The sequence below is a fragment of the Oryctolagus cuniculus genome, chromosome 6 (genome assembly GCF_051225735.1).
Source record: "Oryctolagus cuniculus isolate XC-2025 breed Fujian yellow rabbit chromosome 6, ASM5122573v1, whole genome shotgun sequence".
Taxonomy (NCBI): Eukaryota; Metazoa; Chordata; class Mammalia; order Lagomorpha; family Leporidae; genus Oryctolagus; species Oryctolagus cuniculus.
The window spans coordinates 23,638,442-23,651,189 of record NC_142872.1 but is presented as its reverse complement, the minus strand read 5'-3'; the positions used below and the strand labels follow the sequence as shown (position 1 = coordinate 23,651,189).

The following is a 12,748-nucleotide window of genomic DNA, read 5'->3' as shown; positions in this document are numbered from 1 at the left end:
CAGGGACACCTGTGCTCACTCCAAGTTGCACTCGGCAAGAGCCTCTGCCTCTTTGCATGATTGGTGGGATTTAATACATTCACCACATTACTTGAAAGTTGGAATGCAGTGGGGTGGCAGTGTGATGCACTTGCTATTTGAAAGTCAGAGTTACACAGAGAGAGGAGAGGCAGAGAGAGAGAGAGGTCCTCCATCTGCTGGTTCACTCCCCAATTGGCTGCAATGGCCGGAGCTGTGCTGATCTGAAGCCAGGAGCCAGGAACTTCCTGTGGGTCTCCCACATGGGTGCAGGAGCCCAAGGACTTGGGTTATCTTCTACTGCTTTCCCACTTTCCCAGGCTATAGCAGAGAGCTGGATCAGAAGAGGAGCAGTCAGGTTTCGAACCGGTGCGCATATGGGATGCCGGCGCTTCAGGCCAGGGTGTTAACCCGCTGTGCCACAGCGCTGGCCCCTGCTCTACTTCTGATCTAGCTTCAGGCTAATGCCACTCATGTTGGAAACCCAGATGGAACTCTTGAGAGAGAGAGAGATAGAGAGAGATAGAGAGAGAGAGAGAGAAATCGAGATCTTCCATGTGCTGGCTCACTCTCAAATGGCCACATTGGTCAGGGAAGCCAGGAGCCAGGAGCTTCTTTCATGTCTCCCACATGGGTGCAGGAGCCCAAGCATGCAGGCCATCTTCTGCTACATTCCCAGGAGCTGGATCAGAAGTGGAGCAGCTGAGACTTGAACTGACACCCATATGAGATGCTACTGTGCCACAACACTGGCCCCAGATTTTTTGTTTAAAAAAAAAAAAAAAAAAGATCATAGGGGCTGGCGCTGTGGCGTGGTGGGTTAATGCCCTAGCCTGAAGAGTCAGCATCCCATATGGGTGCCAGTTCGAGACCTGGCTGCTCCTCTTTCGATCCAGCTCTCTGCTATGGCCTGGGAAAGCAGTGGAAGATGGCCCAAGTCCTTAGGCCCCTGCACCCACGTGGGAGACCTGGAAGAAGCTCCTGCCTCCTGGCTTCGGATCGGTGCAGCTCCGATCATTGCTGCCAATTGGGGAGTGAACCATCAGATGGAAGACCTCTCTCTCTCTCTCTCTCTCTCTCTCTCTCCTCGCTCTGTGTAACTCTTTCAAATAAATAAATAAACATTTTAAAAAATATAGAAAAGATCACTGGGGTGGGCGTTTGGTGCAGCAGTTACATTGCTGCTTGGAATGTGCACATCCCCTGAGTGCTTGGCTCGAGTCCCAGCTCCTCTGCTTGCAGTCCAGCTTCCTACTAATGCAGACCCTGGAAGGCAGCAGCAGGTGGTTCACATATCTGGGTTCCTGACACCCGTGGGAGACCTGGATTGAATCCTTGGCTCTTGGCTTAGCGCTGGCCTAGCTTTGGCTTTTGCAGGCACTTGGGGAGTGAGTAGATTTCTGTTTCAAATAAAATGGAAAAAAAAAAATCCTTAACATGATCATACCCATTAAGTTCCTCTGACATTTAAAGAAATAAACCCACAGGTTCTGATCAGTTGTTGTGGACTTTTTTTAATGATTTATTTATTTATTTGAAGAACACAGTTACAGAAAAGCAGAGAGAGAGAGAGAGAGAGAGAGAGAGAGAGAGAGAGAGAGAGAGAGAGGTCTTCCATGTGCTAGTTCAGTCTCCAAATAGTCCCGATGGCCAGATCTGGGAAGACCTGAAGCCAGGAGCCAGGAGCATCTTCTGGGTCTCTCACGCGGGTGCAGGGGCCCAAGGATTTCCCCAGGCCATGGTGGGGAGCTGGATCAGAAGTGGAGCAGCTGGGACTAGAACCGGCGCCCATATGGGATGCTGGCACTGCAGGCAGTGGCTTTACCCACTACACCACAGTGCTGGCCGCGGTGTGGGCTTCTTTATTGGATGGATTATTCTGCCTGCCAAGTTTTTTCTCTCGTGTTGGTTACAGTAACACGGAGTCTATGAACATTGTAACAGAACTCCCTTCCCCAGGGCAAGTGTTTGTAATTATCTTCCCTCAAGGCTGGACCTACTTCCTGGTGCTCCAGCTGGAGGTCAGGCTGGGCTCCACCCCGGGCTGCTCCCGTGTTCCCTGCTTCCAGTTCCCGTCCTGAGGACTGTGTCTTAGCAGAACTTGGCAGCAGTAGGTCAGAGAAAAGTGGAGGTCTGCAGTTCTTACACATTGCCCAATGGCTTTCCAAAGTGTTTCATGTCTACCCAGCCTCCCTCCCTTGATTAACTACATTTGGCTTTCATGAAAAAGTTTTTTTTTTTTTTTTAATAATAAAGGCAGTATATTCTCATTAAAGAATATATGAGAAATGGAAAAAGAGCTGAAGGAGAATAATCACTTGTAGTATCAGAAATTGAAACCATTATTTTTTTAAAAAAGATTTATTTATTTATTTGAAAGGCACAGTTACAGAAAGAAGCAGACAGAGAGGTTGGTCTTCCATCCGCTGGTTCATCCCCCAGCTGACCACAATGGCCGGAGCTGTGCTGACCTGAAACCAAAAGCCAGGATCTTCTAGCTTTCCCACACAGGTGTAGGGGCCCAAGGAGTTGGGCCATCTTCTACTGCTTTCCCAGGCCATAGCAGAAAGTTGGATGGGAAGTGGAGCACCCAGGATTCAAACTGGTGCCCATATGGGATGCTGGCACTGCAGGTGGCAGCTTTACCTGCTATGCTACAACACCGGCCCCGAAACCATTAATTTTCAAAAATAGTTCATTAGTTCATTAGTATGTTTCTTTCCAGTCTTTCTCTGTGTCTGTCTGCATAGAATTCTTGTAAAACCTGGATACTTTGAAAACTTTTGGAACCATTTAAAACATGCTTTGCATGTGCAGGAGAAAATTTTGCTGGGCTTATCTTGGGATTATGTACATCCTGTCTTCCCAAGTGATCACCACTGTCCCTGTCACCCAGAGCCACATCCTTCCCTGGATGACAAGTGTTGGGGCACAAGGTGGGGAGTGTAGCCTGAGACCCTTGGCCATACATCCTCAATTCTCACTCCTACCCAGGCTCCAGTCTGAGGAATTCATTGGGAAATGGTTAGAAAGGCTAGTGCAGTAGGTTAAGCCACTGCTTGTGATACCTGCATTCCATCTGAGTGCTGGTTCACATCCCAGCTGCTCGGCTTCTGATCCAGCTCCCTGCTAAAGAGTCGGGGAATGTGGTGAAGGATAAGCCCAGGCACTTAGGTTCCTGCCACTCAAGTGGGAGACCCAGATTGAGTACTAGGTTCCCAAGTTTGGCTTGGATCATCTGTGGCTGTTGGAGCCATTTGGGGTGTGAACTTTTTTTTTTTTTAATTTTATTTATTTATTTGAGAGGTAGAGTTACAGACAGAGGGAGAGACAGAGAGAAAGGTGTTCCTTCTGTTGGTTCACTCCCCAAATGGCTGCAATGGCCAGAGCTGCACTGATCCAAATCTAGGAGCCAGGTGTTTCTTCCTGGTCTCCCACATGCATGCAGGGGCCCAAGGACTTGGGTCATCTTCTACCACTTTCCCAGGCCACAGCAGAGAGCTGGATTGGAAGTGAAGCAGCCGGGACTAGAACCGGCACCCATATGTAATGCCGGCACTGCAGGTAGAGGATTAACCTGTGCCACGGTGCTGGCCCTGGGGTGTGAACTTTTGAATGGAAGAGCTCTTTCACTTTCCCCTCTTTGCCTGTCACTCTGCCTTTCAAAAAAAAAAAAAAAAAAAAAAAAGTAAATAAATCTTTAAAAAATTCATTTGAGGGGCTGGTGCCGTGGCGCAATAGGTTAATCCTCTGGCTGCGGCATTGGCATCCCATATGGGCACCGGTTCTAGTCTTCTTCCCATCCAGCTCTCTGCTGTGGCCTGGGAAAGCAGTAGAAGGTGGCCCAAGTGCTTGGGCCCCTGCTCCTGCATGGGAGACTGGAAGAAGCACCTGGCTCCTGGCTTTGGATCGGCACAGCTCCGGCCGTCGCGGCTATTTGGGGAGTGAACCAATGGAAGAAGACCTTTCTCTCTGTCTCTCCCTCTCACTATCTGTAACTCTCTCTCTCAAATAAATAAAATCTTTAAAAAATTAATTTGAGTAAATTGTATTTTGTTTCTGCCATCACAAACCTCATATTCACTTCTGCTAATGACAAGAATCCTGCTGAGGTCAGGGACATCTGGCCCTGGAAACAGAAGGGTGGGAAGTGTCCCAACCTGTGTTCCTAGCAATGGCATTGGGTGCATTCCACCTTGTTAATTATCAACACAGCTTCTCTGAAATGAAACTTTCTCACACTGGTAGCCAATGCCACTATTAAAATTCTCATCTCCTCTTGGAAGAAAGTCTGATGCAAACCAGATTAGATGAGAAGAGAATCTGTTGGCTCAGAGAGCTGTAAGTATGGGGTGTTGGCTCCAATCTCCCAGAGGAGGGATTGGGTAGCTCCAGCTTTCTCCCCCTGCCCCACCCAGGCTTGGTCTTAGTTTAGATTTGTGAGAGAGGACATGATTGGCCCAGCTTGGTCAGGTGCTAACCCCACCCCATCAGCTCCCAGTGGAGGTGGACAGGGCAGGTGGAGGTGGTAGAGCTGGTGTGAGCTTGCCTTGGGGCAGAAGTTTATCCTGGGGGTTAGCTGGCCGCAGCTCCTGTCTCCAGCTTCCTAGGAATGCCCACCTTGGGAGGTAGTATGTGCTGGTTCAAGAAGTTGAATCCCTGGAACCCACAGGGGAGAGACCCAGCTTGAGTCTCTGGCTCACTTGTCTGCTGTGGGCAGTTGGGGAGTGAACCAGCGCCCAGGAACTCTGTCCCTCATAAAAACAACCCAACAGGCTGCTTTGCTCACGCTCGCTCAGGGATGTAGCAGGGAGGGGTCTGTGAGTCACCTTTCTAGTGCTTCCAGATTCTAGCCCAAGGCTTGCAGGTCCTCTGTTGATCCCAGCTAATTCTCTGCACCGCTCACTGAGCGCTTATTCTTTGTCTCTTGTTAAACTCAGCACTCTGAACTTGAGGCTCTAGGAGGCCAGACTTCCTGCGCAGCTGGTAAGTGCCTCACAGGGCTGGGGCCGATTCATTCCGAAACAGCCCATGGGGTCCAGCATGAGGTGCGGGGGGAAATCCTCCCTAGGCTGAGGGTCCTGAAAGGGGGCAGGGAGGGAGGACCTGGGACCCTGGCTCCCACCTCACAGCTGGGCTGCACCACCAGGCAGGACACTTGCCATCAGCGCCACCTTCCTAAGGTCCTGTCCTCCCAAACTGCCCCAGGCATGTGGCGGGGTGACTTAGCAGCTCTCCCTGCTGGCCAGTCTCTGGGCCTTTGTGCCTAGGGTGGGGACAGGCAGGTTGGGAGCAACGAGTCCCCTTCGGAAAAGGGCAATTCATGGGCCTGGGCTGGGGGGTGTCTGCCCCTTCTTCACTTGCTCAGAGCCCCTCCCCGTACAGCCTGTCCCCAGGGCCTCCTGACATCCCAACACCCGCCCATTGGAGCACCCCTGAGTCACGTGCCTCAGCCTCCATACTCCACGTGTCCCTCGATTTAGCCTCTGCCACACCGGCTGGATGTGGGTGTCTGGACTTGTCTGGCGCCTTCTCCACGACCCCAGAGCCTTCGAGGACTTGTGTAGGTAGAAGGCAAAAGGTGTGCGCCATCTTCATCCACCCCCCCAGGCCATTAACTCTGGAGGCCTGGATCAGGCGGCCTCGCGCAGGACGCTGGGGACACTCGGTGGTGAGCAAGGTCACTTGTTTACCCAACGCAGACCAGGGCTCCGCGTCTTCCCCAGGTCGCCCTCGGCTGGCGGGCAGAACCCCTGGGATATACTCGCGCCCTGAGGTCCAACAGGAGTCTGGAAAACCTCACTTGCTAAAAACGTGGTACCTTCGCCACTGGTGAATCTGGCTGCTGATTCGCAGGGTACGCTCAGGGCACAGGGGCCGAAACCCATAGTCACCGTAGCGCTGCTGCACCAACTCAGGGAGGGTCTCGCCGCTCCAAGGCCGATCCCGGGAGGGGGCCCAAGAGCTGAGCGCGGTGACTCCCAGGCCGCCGCCCAACCAGCCGGAAGAGCCCCTCCCCCTTCCCATTGCTTCCTCCGGGCCGGAGGTGCCCGCAGTGACCCGCGTGTCCCCGCGCACGCACACACCGTGCACACGCCCGCCCGCCCGCGCCCCCGGCCGCCCCGTGCCCGGGCGCACGCAGTCGTCGCGCGCCGTACAGGGTTGCAAGCTCCCGCGTCGGCGCGGGCGTTGGGGACCCCGGGGAGCGCGCCGGCGGGACAGGGGCACCCAGACCAGGGCCCGGCCGCGCGCAGGCCCGGGCGGGGCCCAGGGGCGGAGCTCGCCTGGTCGGGCGCGCAGGGCCTGGGCGGGTCCGCGCCGCCGCCGTCGGCGCCGCCCCGCCCTCGGCCCGCCGCTCGCTGCGCCCCGCTCCTCGGCGCCGCAGCCTCCGCCGCAGCCGCCACCGCTCCCGCCGCCACCGCTGCTGAGGTAGGAGCTGCGGCCTCGGGCCCGGTCTCTGCATGCGTCCTGGGCCGCGCGGGCCGGGCTCCCGGGGGGTGGAAAGCGGGAGAACCGGGCGAGGGCGACCGGCTTAGAGCCGGGCCCGGGAGGGAACGGAGCGGCTGGCGTGGGCCTCGAGGATCAGCGGCGCGCAGAGGAGGCCGCACGGGCGGACTTGGACGGGCCCGGGCTTGGGGCGCGACGCAGGGTGTGCGGAGGCGCCTGCTGCCGGGGACGAGAGGCCGTCGGGGCGGAGGGGCCGCGTGGAGGTCCGGCCTCGCGCGTCTGGGTGACCTTCTCCGGCGCGCCCTCTCTTGCTCGGCCCTAACGCCCCGGCCCAGCAGAGACCCTCGCCACCCACGCTCACCGAGTCGGGACTACGGGCCTGTGCGGGCCGCGCTGCCGCCGCTGGGCGAGCGCCTGGGGCTTCGTGCCCGCGAGCGCCCGGCCCCGCGCAGGCCTGGGGACGCTGGCGGCCGGCACCTCCCGTGCGTGCCAGCGCCGGCCGGGGCGGAACGGGCGGCCAGAGTCGGCTTAGGCCAGGGCAGGCGTTTGGCCCCAGCGAAGGAGACCCCCGCGGGGAGCGCTGTGGCCCCCGGGGCCTTTGGTCGCTCATTCATTCGCCCCCTGCGGCTGTGCGGCCCGGAAGCTGGCTCCTGACCTGGGATGTGAGGCCTGCAGTCCTAGGCGCGTGCCCAAGGTCACACAGCTGGGAGGGCGCCGAGCCTCGGCCTGCTCGCTCGTGGAGTGGGGGCGACGGCGTATCTCACCCCCGTTTGGTTTTGGGGAAGAGTAAGCCGGGGCGGTGAACACGAAGCCTTCGGAGCCGTGCCCTGCCGGGAGAAGGCCTCGCCGGAACCGACTCTCACCCTTGAGGTCAGGAGAGGGCGGGGCCGGCCCCCGCAGGCCGTTTTGCTCCACGTGGGATTCAGCGAACTTAGCTCCTGTTGCTTTGAGTGTTCTGATGGCCGGATTGTTAGCTGGCATCCGTCCAGCGGGTATTGAGGGATTTTCGGGGTAATGGGTGAGGATCCAGCTTGCTCACGCAGGCCTTGAATGCAGGGCGGCTCCACCTTAGCCTGAACCTGTTCAGCCCCAGGCCCCTCTCTCCGGAGGCCCCAGGGGAGGGGGCTCCCGTTGTGGTCCTGGCAGGGCCTGTGTGGACTTCCCCTGGGGCCTGCCTGCTGTAGCCCTGGCCAGTGAGCTGCTCTGTGGTCTGCATGTTCTCCGCGCCTGCGGTGGGGCCTCTGGCACGCAGTAGGTGCTTGAGAAGGATGTGTGGGGCAAGCACTCTTGTATCCACCCCTGGGGACAGAGGGTTGGCTTCCTGTTCCAGCAGCTGGCACGGAGCAGGTGCACATTGGGTGTTGGTGGCATTCTTGAATGGGCGCGTGTGGGAGCTGTAGGCCCTGGACCTGAGCATCCCCCGGAGGGACCCAGATCTCCCAGTCCCTGCCAGAACACAGCCCTGCCTAGCAGAGTCATAAATATTTAGACTGGAATGGGAGGTGCAACCCTGGAGCAGTGAGAAACTGACTGTTTCCTGATGTGAGCTAGCTGCTTTGTGTCCTTCCTTTTCCGTCCCCATAGGAAGCTCTGGGCTTGCAGGCAGGGGGCTGTGGGTGAATCCGGTTCTCCCAAAGGCTCTTTCTTCCACTGGTGGTGAGGGGAAGCGTGTGATGGGCTCTGTCGGAGTGTCCTGAACCAGGCACCTGGCCCCTGCGAGTGGGGACCGCTCCCAGCCATTGCTTGGTTTCACTTGTGCGCTTCCAGGAAGGGGCTGCAGGGGCAAAGCTGGGGCTCAGGGGGCCACACAGCAAGGAGACGCCTGCTGGACTCCAAGCACATGTGGACAAAGGACTTCCAGTGGGTGGTGAGGAGAGACGCTCACCTCTACTTCTAGCCATCAGTGTCCTTGAGGCACTGAAGCCCACTTTGCCCTCGGCAAGACCTCCCACGTGTGCTGTCTTTGGTGCTGGTGACTGGACGAAGCACCAGTGTGGCTGAGAGCCAGCCTAAACCTGCAGGTAGCCCGCAGGGGACTCACTGCTGTGGTAGCAGCTGAGGAAGGTGGACCAGCTGGATCGTCCTCCCTTTAGCTGCTTCTCAGGGGGGACCGGGGTGAGTGGACGGCCGAGCTCTGTTAGCGGCACTGCTGGGAAGAGGCCTGCAGAGCAGGGTTCCCCGGGGCGATTTGGTATGAGCCACCAGTTCTGGTACAGGCCAGGTCACTTTCCTGTGTCTTAGTTTCTCTGCTGTAAAAGCATGGTGGTCATTGTCACAGTCCTTGTGGGCACCCTCCTGGGGGCTGGCGGTATGTTCTGTGACCCCGAGTCCACCGCCCGTGAGCCCTCAGGGAGAGGTTCGGTTGCCATTGTACAGGTCAGGGGGAACAGAGAGGTGAGGGAACTACTCCAAGGTCACACCGGTCAGCTGAATGGAGTTGGATTCCAGGCCTGGTTTGGCCGGGGCCAGCGCCTGTGCTGTCAGCACTGCGTTTGTCACTCCAGTGGGCCATTTCGAGGAGCTGATGGATGTGAACGTGGTTTAATAAGTGGAAGTGGCTGTTCAGATGAGAGCCGTTACCCTTGTACACCGGGCAGATTGGTATAGGCCCATGGGCAGTGGACGGGGGTCTCTGGAGTCCCCGCTGTGGATCTTAAGGATAGCAGTGCTGTGTGTTCTTTAAAAGGGTCAGTTTTCCCTGGGATGAGGTGGGAGTCGCTCAGTTAAACAACACCTTGTTGTGGACAGGGAGGACTCTGGACCCTGGGGTTGATGGTGACCTTTTGGCAACCTGCTCAGGTCTTCATTAGAATAAGAGATGAGCTTGCTGGATGCTGGCTGAACACTCTGTGCTTTGTCTTAACCAACTCCTCAGTCCTCACCATGGTGCCAGGCCAGGTGCGTGTTCTCCGTGTTGGAGTTGTAGAAAAATGACAGGTGGAGAGGCTCTGACTTGCCCAAGGTCACACACCTAGAAAGTGGTCTAGGGTCCATTCCAGCCCTGAGGCTGCCTGCTCAAGTGCTGTCTGTGTTAGCCCCTCTGGGTCAAGTCAGGCAGTGGGGCTGTAGGAACGTGAGGTGCCAGAGGTCAGGCAGGACCCAGACCACGGGGCGTTGGCCACAGCCTGGGCTTTCTCCCCTCCATGGGCAGGTGGGCAGATGGGCACATGGGCTGCCCCCAGTCAGCTGCATTCTCCTGAGTCTCGCCGAAGGCCGTGCCGGTGCTGGCCCAGCTGCCAGGGCAGTTTAAAATAGAAGCAACGCTGGAAAGCTGGGCTGCCCCTGTGAGACTGTTGCGGGAGGGAGGAGGGGAGGAGAGCTGTTTTGCAAGCGCAAACCTGCTGCCAGAGCACAGGGCCGTGGTCTTTACCAGCATCCTGGAGATGGACCAGAGACTGTTCCCCTGGAGGGCCCCTTCCCTGCAAGAAGGTGTGGCTGTGTGTCTGTGAGGGTGAGCTGGCCGCGCCTCCTGCTGGGGAAGTTGCTTTTCCTTTGGCTCTAATCCCTGGCTGGTCTGATGTCCCTCCTGCAGACTGGCCAACCCACTAGCATGATGTTGGAGAAACAGCAGTGCCAAAGGCTTTTCTGTAACTCTGTCTCCCCCAGGGGAATCCTGGGATAGTGTGATGATGGAGACCGTGAGGACTGATAGCTGTGGTTTGGGCGCTTAGTGCTCAGAGCCCTTGAAGGAATCAGGATTATACTTCCATGGGGTCATCCAACAGAGTTCAAGCATTTTTGTAAAGATGTAGGTGGGGTGTGTGGTACCCAGCTAGGAGTGTGGCCTTGGGAGAGGGGGCACAGCAGTTATAGAAGCTGGGAGGAGATGGAACAGGGGCAGGGGGCTCTCTGACAGGAGCTGTGGCCATAGGTAGAGGGAAATAGTCACTGTCCACCTGAGGCCCTGCTGGAAGGGAGCCTGGCAGTGGATCCTCAGACCTTATTCTCCAAACTTCCGTCTTCTGCAAGTGCCTCCTGTTGGTTGCACCCAAGCATAAGCCCATTGCCCGCAGCCTGTAAGGCTTAGCTCCAGGGCGTGGAAGAGGCTGTTGATCTGGAGGTGCAAGCAAAGAGCTTCCAATGTAATGGGTTGTGGTCCCCACTACCCATGTTCGAGCACTTGCCCTGTGCCAGGCCTCCTAAGTGTTCCAGCAGTTGCCCTAACTGCTTGTATCACCTCCCTCGGGAAAGCACTGTTAGCCACATTTTGTAGATGAGAAGATGAGCATACAAGTACCTTGTGCAAGGCCACACAGGCGGGAAAGGACAGAAGCGCTGCCTGGAGTCGCTGCCCTGCTGCCTGGTCCCTGGATGGACTGGGAAGTGCCGTGGCAGGGAGGCTCCCGGTCTTGGGTTCCCAGTCCTGCCACACCCTTGCCCTTGGAGGGGTTTTCTTGTTAGGAGCCCTCCTAGCTGTTAGTGGCTGAGCGTGGAGGACCCACACCACTGTATTCTCCATGTCAGCCATTGCAGTGATGGCTTGCCCTTGTGGGGGGGTGCCAAGACTGGTGCCTGCCTGGGTCCTTCTGAGGGGGTCTCTGCAGGGAAAAGGGTGTATATCAGGGTGGGTCTCTGTGGGTGCTCAGTGCCTGCTTTCCCTGGGGGCTGCCCTAGCTGTTGGGCAGCTTCAGAGTGAGATGGGACAGCAGGCTTGCTGTGTCCTCCTGACCCAGGCCCTGGGCTGTTTCATGTGTGCTGGAGTCTGGGAGCTCTGCCTGGTCCTGCCTCCTGGGCAGGGTTTGCCACCTGCTAGGGGGTCACCTGTAGGTGAACCTGCTTCCGTAGGCCTTGCCAGATAACCTTGCCATCCCAGTGTGGTTGGAATCTGTTCTTGGAACCAGTGTAGACTCTGGGTAACTTTTCCTTGTGGTGTCTCTGCTGTGACTGCCTGTTGGAACCAACATGGCACAGCATGGCTGAATTTCAGAACCTGACTGACTTTTCCAGTTTTCTGTCTGAAACTTAAAAATATAAATAGATGTGGCTTAAATAGTGAAGTAAAATAAGTGGGCATCATATTTGCTTTATTTTTATTTGAGGGATACTGAGGGCTGTCTTCAGTGTGCTGCTTCAGTCTCCAAATGCCTGCAGTAGCTGGGCTGGGTCAGATTGAAGCCAGGAGCCTGGAGCCTGGAGCCTCATCTGCTGTCTTCTAAGGTCTGCAAGAGCAGGAAACTGGAGTTAGGAGTTGGAATGAGGCATCAGACCCAGGCACCCTGGTGCTGGTATCTCAGCTGGTGTCCTAACCTCTGTGCCAAATGCTTAACCCCACATTTTTTTTTTTCTGATTTATTTATTTATTTGACAAAATTACAGACAGTGTGAGAGAGAAACAGAGAGAAAGCTTCTGTTGGTTCACTCCCCAAATGGCCACTACGGCCAGTGCTGTGCCAATCCGAAGCCAGGAACTAGGTGCTTCTTCCTGGTCTCCCATGCGGGTGCAGGGGCCAAAGCACTTGGGTCATCCTCCACTGCCTTCCCGGGCCACAGCAGAGAGCTGGACTGGAAGAGGAGCAACCGGGACTAGACCCCGGTGCCCAATATGGGATGCCGGTGCCACAGGCAGAGGATTAACCAAGTGAGCCACGGCGCGGCCCCCCCCCCCCTTTTGATTATCGTGTGGTTTCTTTACTTTGCAGGTACTTCAAATTGTGGTCACCCACCACCCTGCTGATGGCATTTAGGTTACTCCTGAGCATTGTGTTACAAGTGCTGGGGCTGGAAGTGTGCACATCACACCTCCTTGGGTGCCTTGTTTACTACTGTGGGGTGGATTCCTGGGAGTGGAATTGCCACTAGGGTTACTGCTGGGCGATTGTCCTTTGAGAAGTGCACCTGTTGTGTTCTCACTTGGCATGAAGGAGAGTCACTGGTTTCTATAGGCTCACTGACACTGGATATTGACCTTTGTATTTTTGCCAATCTGCTCATTAAGTGAGCTTCCCAAACAGATGTGGCAGGCACCCCGCAGTGGCTCCCAGGGGCTCTGGGAGTAAAGTCCAGCCTTGGTTTTGAGGTCAGACATAGAGCCCTCTTCCAGAGTTGGTCAGACTCCAGCCTGAGCTCAGCTCCCTACCCCAAGGTGGGGACTGGAGTGGGCAGTGGGAGTCTCCCTCCTCTCCCTTTCTATAGCAGTGCTGGTACTGCAGGTACCTCCTTCCTGGTTACATTGTAATGTGTTTAGACGCTGTTATCAGATACAAAGTTTCTACCCACCCCTTACAGTGATACTTTGATGCTCATTAACTCATCAAATAGCAGTTTGTATCAAATGCCTGTTATT

The 12,748-nt window shown here is 56.3% G+C and overlaps 1 protein-coding gene across 7 annotated transcripts in view; it reads left to right on the top strand.

Moving 5' to 3' along the window:
• Nucleotides 1-4,279: 4,279 nt before the first annotated feature.
• Nucleotides 4,280-12,748, top strand: part of VDAC1 (voltage dependent anion channel 1) — a 29,770-nt gene continuing 21,301 nt past the window's right edge. For 2 of the 7 annotated variants that reach the window (XM_051843240.3, XM_008254831.5), the window contains exon 1: nucleotides 6,373-6,447. The gene's annotated coding sequence lies outside the window, so the exon portion shown is untranslated. Of the gene's footprint in view, nucleotides 4,360-4,958; nucleotides 5,005-6,372; nucleotides 6,448-6,911; nucleotides 7,336-8,471; nucleotides 8,581-12,748 lie in introns of those variants that run through there. The other 5 variants (XM_089334541.1, XM_070074964.2, XM_070074965.2 and 2 more) reach the window with 5 other exon arrangements.